The 6,221-nt window shown below is 39.6% G+C and overlaps 1 long non-coding RNA gene across 1 annotated transcript; it reads right to left on the reverse strand.

Annotated features, from left to right (window-relative positions):
* Positions 1 to 1,831: 1,831 nt before the first annotated feature.
* Positions 1,832 to 5,079, reverse strand: LOC142830663 (uncharacterized). The gene is made up of 3 exons (XR_012906105.1): positions 4,912 to 5,079; positions 2,795 to 2,879; positions 1,832 to 2,322 (listed from the first exon to the last, which is right to left on the reverse strand). It is a non-coding gene; the product is annotated as an uncharacterized LOC142830663 (long non-coding RNA).
* Positions 5,080 to 6,221: the final 1,142 nt, after the last annotated feature.

The raw sequence follows: 6,221 nt of genomic DNA on the forward strand, positions 1-6,221 counted from the left end.
CAACAGCTTATCAGATCTGAATTTTTTATAGCTCAATTCCATACAATAAAGTTTTCTGGAGGACAAAAGAGAAGGGCAGATCTTGCTCACTTTACCGTGCTAAAAAGACTATTGCTTCAGTGGAACTGCTTGCATGACTAAGGTAAGCAGGAAGCAGGATTTGTTCCCAAGATCTGTGAATGTCACCAGAGTAGATATGAAAAAACAATGAATAGTTCTGTAGCACCTAAGAGTCTAAGGGTAGACTACACTTCATGGCTATTTTGGGATACCAGAGGTATCCCAAAATAGCTATCTTGTATCTACACAAGCCACCCATTATTTCAAAATATTTTTCTAAATAATGGGTGTGCTATTTCAGCATCCTGGTAACCCTTGTTCCATAAGGGTTACGGGATGTCTCAAAATATCAAATTTTGAAATTTGGTACTGTGTAGATGCGCCAAACTTCGAAATAGCCTATTTTGAAATTCAATCAAAATAAGATAAGTAATTTGCATAGCAGAAATTGTGTATCTTATTTTGAGTTTAGGGTGCTGTGTAAGTGCACCTAACAGACAGACAGACAGATAGATAGTATCATGAGCTTTTGTGGGAAAAACCCACTTCCTCAGATGAGCAAAGTCAGTTGAGCAGAGTGTAGATATGGTAACTTTCATCATGCGAACATTTCCTCCTCTGATTTTGATGTGAATTAAGTTTTTCTGAACATAGTTGATCCCCAGACCAAACCGCTGACAACAGGAACAAGCTAACAATCCATTTATTTCCTCAATTGCTTATTTAAATATTTCATTCATTAAACTGTTTTTCAAATTTAAATTAATGGAGATTGCCTATCTCCTAGAACTGGAAGGGACCTTGAAAGGTCATCAAGTCCAGTCCCCTGCCTTCACAGCAGGACCAAGTACCATCCCTGACAAATTTTTGCCCCAAATCCCTTAATGGTCTCCACAGCGATTGAACTCACAACCCTGGGTTTAGCAGGCTAATGCTCAAACCACTTTGAGCAAACCACTGAGCTATCCCTCCCCCTTTGGATGGAATCACTTCTGCCTCTGCTTTGGTGACTTTATGATTGTCACTCTGTCCTTTATCTCAGTTGCAAAATACTTTGTTTCCTGGGATTTGACAACTTTGCACAGGGAAACTATAGCTAACACAGAAGAGGGCTATAGTTTGACTTGCTGCTAATGAAAACATGTTCTCGGTGCTGTCCCGCACACTGGCTATATTGCAATCTAAGATATATGTTAATTATACTAGTTCAAATTAGGAATGATTATTTCATAATTTAGATTAAGAAAGTACACAAAGCAAGTGGCTACGTCTACACTGGCCCCAAATTCCGGAAAAGGGATGCAAAGCAGGTAAGTCAGCATAGGGAAATCCGCAGGGGATTTAAATATCCCCCGCAGATTTAAATAAACATGTCCGCCGCTTTTTTTCTGGCTTGGGGAAAAGCCGGAAAAAAGCGTCTAGACTGGCGCGATCCTACGGAATAAAGCCCTTTTCCGGAGGATCTCTTATTCCTACCTTCAGGCTTTATTCCGGAGGATCACGCCAGGCTAGATGCTTTTTTCCGGCTTTGCCCCAAGCCGGGAAAAAAGCGGCGGACATGTTTATTTAAATCCGCGGGGGATATTTAAATCCCCCACGGATTTCCCTAAGCTGACTTACCTGCTTTGCATCCCTTTTCCGGAATTTGGGGCCAGTGTAGACGTAGCCTATCTGATATAACTGGTTTGGAGACCTCGGGTAAGTTACTCTCAGCTAATGCTACAACTCACACACATTCCTTTTGTTCAGGCCTCCAAAACTGACCCTGACTAGTAATTCAAGCTGTCCATTCATTGGACTGCACCTTGGTACACAAGAAGCAAAATACTTTTGCAATATCTAAAAGCTTCTGGAATCCAGTAGGTCAGAAGGCACCCAATGTTTGATCAAAAACAGAGTCAGCCATTCTCTGATAAATTTTAAATGAGAGCCTTTTATACTGTTTATTCATTGGGTGCTCCAATTCAGAAAGACATTTAAGCACAAACTTAACTTTAAGCACATGAGTAGTTTCATTAAACCTGATGGACCAGATTCTCTCTAGACTGAGTGGGCTGGGGAGGAGAGGGCCAAGATGATCCAGCCATGATGTACTTTACATCAACCTAGGGCATGCTGTAAATTATGATAATTGGCTATGGTCGCTAAGTGATCATACATGGGATGCAGTTTTGTATAGGAGCTGAATTTTTCAGCCTTGTCCCAGCTAAGCTTTGCCCCAGGGTGGTGAATTCCCAGAAGTCTTGAACATCAGCAGGGAACCTAGGCCAAAGAGATTATTGTGTGCTTAAATGCTTTGCCAGATCTGATTCTGAAGCACTACACAGTAAAACTTAGCACTAAGATATACACAACAAAAGTGCAGAAAACCCCTGCAGTGAAAACTTCAATATTGAAGTAATTTAGATTTTTGAAACACAGACATTTACATTACCAAATAGATTAAAATTCTATTCACTCAATGCCTACATGAGTTTTGTACTACAGGAAACAGATGGCCTTGACATTCCTCCCCTCCCTTTTTCCCGACCCTGGTCGCCACAGTCTCTCCTCTCCTGACTCTACTTCTTCAGATAAATTCAGATGCAAACCACTACACCGTACATTTATTTGTGTATTGTCCTTTAATAGGCAAACATATAATCAGTCTAACTGGTTTCTACTAACACATGTGGAATGTATTTCATATAAAACAATAGACCCACACAATAAGAACAACAACAGAAAGCCATACCTGATCAGACCAGTGCTCCATCTTGTCCAGTATTTTGTGGCTTTCAGTTGCCAGCACCAGATGCTTTGGATGACAGTTCAAGAACCTGAATAATGAACACTTATGAAACAGCCAATTCACAGGAATGGTTTCTTCCTAGCTCATCTCAAAGTGGTTAGCTTATGTCCTGAAGCTAAGGGAATATATCTCTTAGGCTAAAAAATTTTAGCCTATATAGTGTAATTATTGATGTTCTCATTCATAAACAATGGATTCAAAGTGTGTACAGACCAGTATGTTATAATACATTCCAATAGTCAAAGTAATTATTTCATTTTGCATGCCACTACTGTAATGTCACAAAAATACAAATACATACAGTGGGAAAATAAGCCAACATACTCCATACCTAAAGCAATTAAGTTGCCATATAATCCTCAATTTTAACAGTGAAATACAAAGTCTTTCTTCCCATACCCCACCCATGTCAGTTTATGAGTATCTAGGGCCAGAGCCATTTTGCTTGGAAAATGAAAAAGGATTAACAAACACACACATTAGTGACAAGAACCAGGATTTTATGCATTTAAATAAATGTAGCTAACATCTGAACTCTGTCCAGTTTGGCACTTAATACAAAAAGCTTGTTCATTTCATATAATGGCCAGGAAACTTAGCTGTTTCCTTGTCTGATTCCAAGGCACTGATAATAATTCATTATTATTTATGATGTCACATGTCCTTAAAGTACAAAAGGACCTTTTGCCATCTTAAAAATTAAATACAATCAACAGAAGGAAGTTTATATGTTTCTTACAGCAAGTTAGGAAGAAGACATTGTTCTTTATGGTGATTCATAGCCAGGAATTCATATCCAAATTCCTGTTAAGTTGTACATTTGTCTCATCTCCTCTCACAAGGCACATAGCCTTCTGAAAAAACAACTCTTACGTGTCAACCATTTTCAAGGATTACAATTAGACACATAAAATGAATCATTAATACTCGTGAGTATCATACCATATCAGGAAAATGACTGATGAGATATGTTTGATCTATTATAGTAGTTGTTCTCAGACAGTTTTAACTATGAAGCTTGCACATAGAATCATTGAAACATGATTAGAAGGGTTAAACAGAGCTTAGTGTAGATTAATACTCTAAAAATGTTAAAAGTAAATCTGTAATATATAGATTTATCTGTATAATCAGTGAGGCTGCTCACATCCTTAAAGTTAGCACATGTCAATATCTGCAGGATGAGGGACACAAGGACCAGCTGGGCACAGTATTCAGCCAGTGGCATAGCCTAGATCAAAGAGTTTTCAGAGGGTGGCATGAACATGCTGGGTGTCAATGGATTTACAGCTGAAAGGAAAGAGCTACTCAGTTATACCTGCTGTTGCTTTTCAAAGTCTATCTTGGAGCAAGGAAATCAAGAAGAAACAGAGCAATACTTCCCTACTCCCAATACACAACCATATTCATCACCTTTGTGAGAGGTAGTAAAATATATACTCCATTGGTTTTATCCAAATTAAAAGGAATACATTTAATTAACTCTAAAGGACATTAGAAGTCAGGTATCAGGATTCTGGGCTTCATGGTCATATTAGGACATAGGCAGTGTTGGTGCAATTGCTGCAGCTGGGTTTGTTCTACATTCAGACAGTAAAGTTTGCGCGACCGAGTCTAAACTCAGATCCTTATACTCAATCTCCGTATTAGTGAAACAAAGCTCTCCTTTCAATAAAATAAAAATACCCTCTCCCCCAACCTGCTTTTCACAGACATCATAGCTAATCTAAATGCTTACCTGACTTTTATTAGACAACTTCTGTTGGTGAAAGAGAGAAATGTTCAAGCTCCACAGAGCAAACCAGTCACTCATACTTGTTAAGGGAAACAGGCTTATGCACACAGTTCCATTGGCTGAGCTCTACAAAGCTAACTTAACAAAATATATTTACAATGAGCAATCAAATGTTGCAAATGTAACAACTTCTTGGATGCCTGAATGTGCTGACACATTTTCAACTCTGTGAGAGCCTTTACCTGTCGGTGCACACCCAGAGCCAGGCTTAGTTCATGCTGCAACCCTTCCCTATCTAAACAAGTGTATTATAGACCATACTCACAGTTGTGATGTCCCACTGCAAGTTAGACAGATCACTGTTCAGTGTGGAGTAAGTCTCTAGTTCCTCAAACCTTGGTCTTCCCTTGACTCCTGATGCAAAGGAAACCAAACAGTTGAATCTGGCAGTCATGCCTCTCCACCTCATGTAGGTTAGTTTGGGGCTCTGTTCTCCTCTTCTTCAGCCAGACTTAAGTAGGCTAGCGCTGGGACTTAGTACATGGAAACAAGTCAGAGGTCAACTGAAAGATCCTGATTTTTGTCTTCAGGACAGTGGTTCTGCGTAATACAAATATAGACTTTTCTGTGTAATACAAATATAGACTTGTACAAAATTCTGAACTATACAGCAGTGTTAATTTCTATTTCAATTCCCTCTGTGACTAGAAGGCAAGACAATACAATACTTGATTATGTCAACAAACTTATAAGTTGAGGAGTGATGACCCCCCCAACTTGCCACAATTGCAGTCCTGTATTCAACTCCTCTGAAGAACAGCAATTCCCACTGAAATCTCTGGGAAACAAGGTCAGTTCTTCTTGGCTTACGAATTTACAGTTTCAAGCCTGTAAATTTCAACCTTGCAGCCCTGAGAAAGTCATTGGCTAGGGGGCTGTGGTAGGGAACCTTCCCTAAGCCAGCAAATTCCCTGGCTCAGGAATGGTCAAGTTCCAAGGGACCGAGACCAGGGAGGTCCAACCTGTAGTGAGTTATTCAACATTACTCTCTGCTTAGAAAAAGCATCTTTCAAGCTATTTCTAAGTTGATGCTACTCATTTCAAATTAGGTTATGCCTTGTGGTCAGTGGTGATCCCCAGCCTCTGACATTTTCAAACTGCCAGTTGACCCATACTTTTTTGTTCAGCTGAGATGATATTTTGATTGGTCTTCAGGGTCCTTTCTTCTCTAGTGCTTAACCAGCTGTCTCTCTTCCTGCTTCTGGGACCTAGCTTTGACTTATGTGATGCTTCCACTCCTAAGTGAGTGTGTTACAGGACCCTGTGATCAAAATTTGGATGCTGCTGTGTGGTAGCTTGTCTTCTTTCACTGCCTCTGTATCATCGCATTTCAGGGTGACAAGGGTTCAAGTGTGCCCACAGATGTGCTTGAATTGCTATAGCATTCACTTTTATGGAGGTGTCTTGTTAAAATACACCAGTAAATCACCATTATGGACCCTGAGTGTGTTCTAGGTGTAATTATTTTTAAACATGGTGGTCTGCACATAAATCATTTCTACTACAAATCACAGGAATGACTGGCCTCAGTCCTTTTCTTCAATAGGATTCTTTGAAGAATCTGGCCCATAGTTA

This window comes from Pelodiscus sinensis, chromosome 9 (assembly GCF_049634645.1).
Source record: "Pelodiscus sinensis isolate JC-2024 chromosome 9, ASM4963464v1, whole genome shotgun sequence".
Lineage (NCBI taxonomy): Eukaryota > Metazoa > Chordata > Testudines > Trionychidae > Pelodiscus > Pelodiscus sinensis.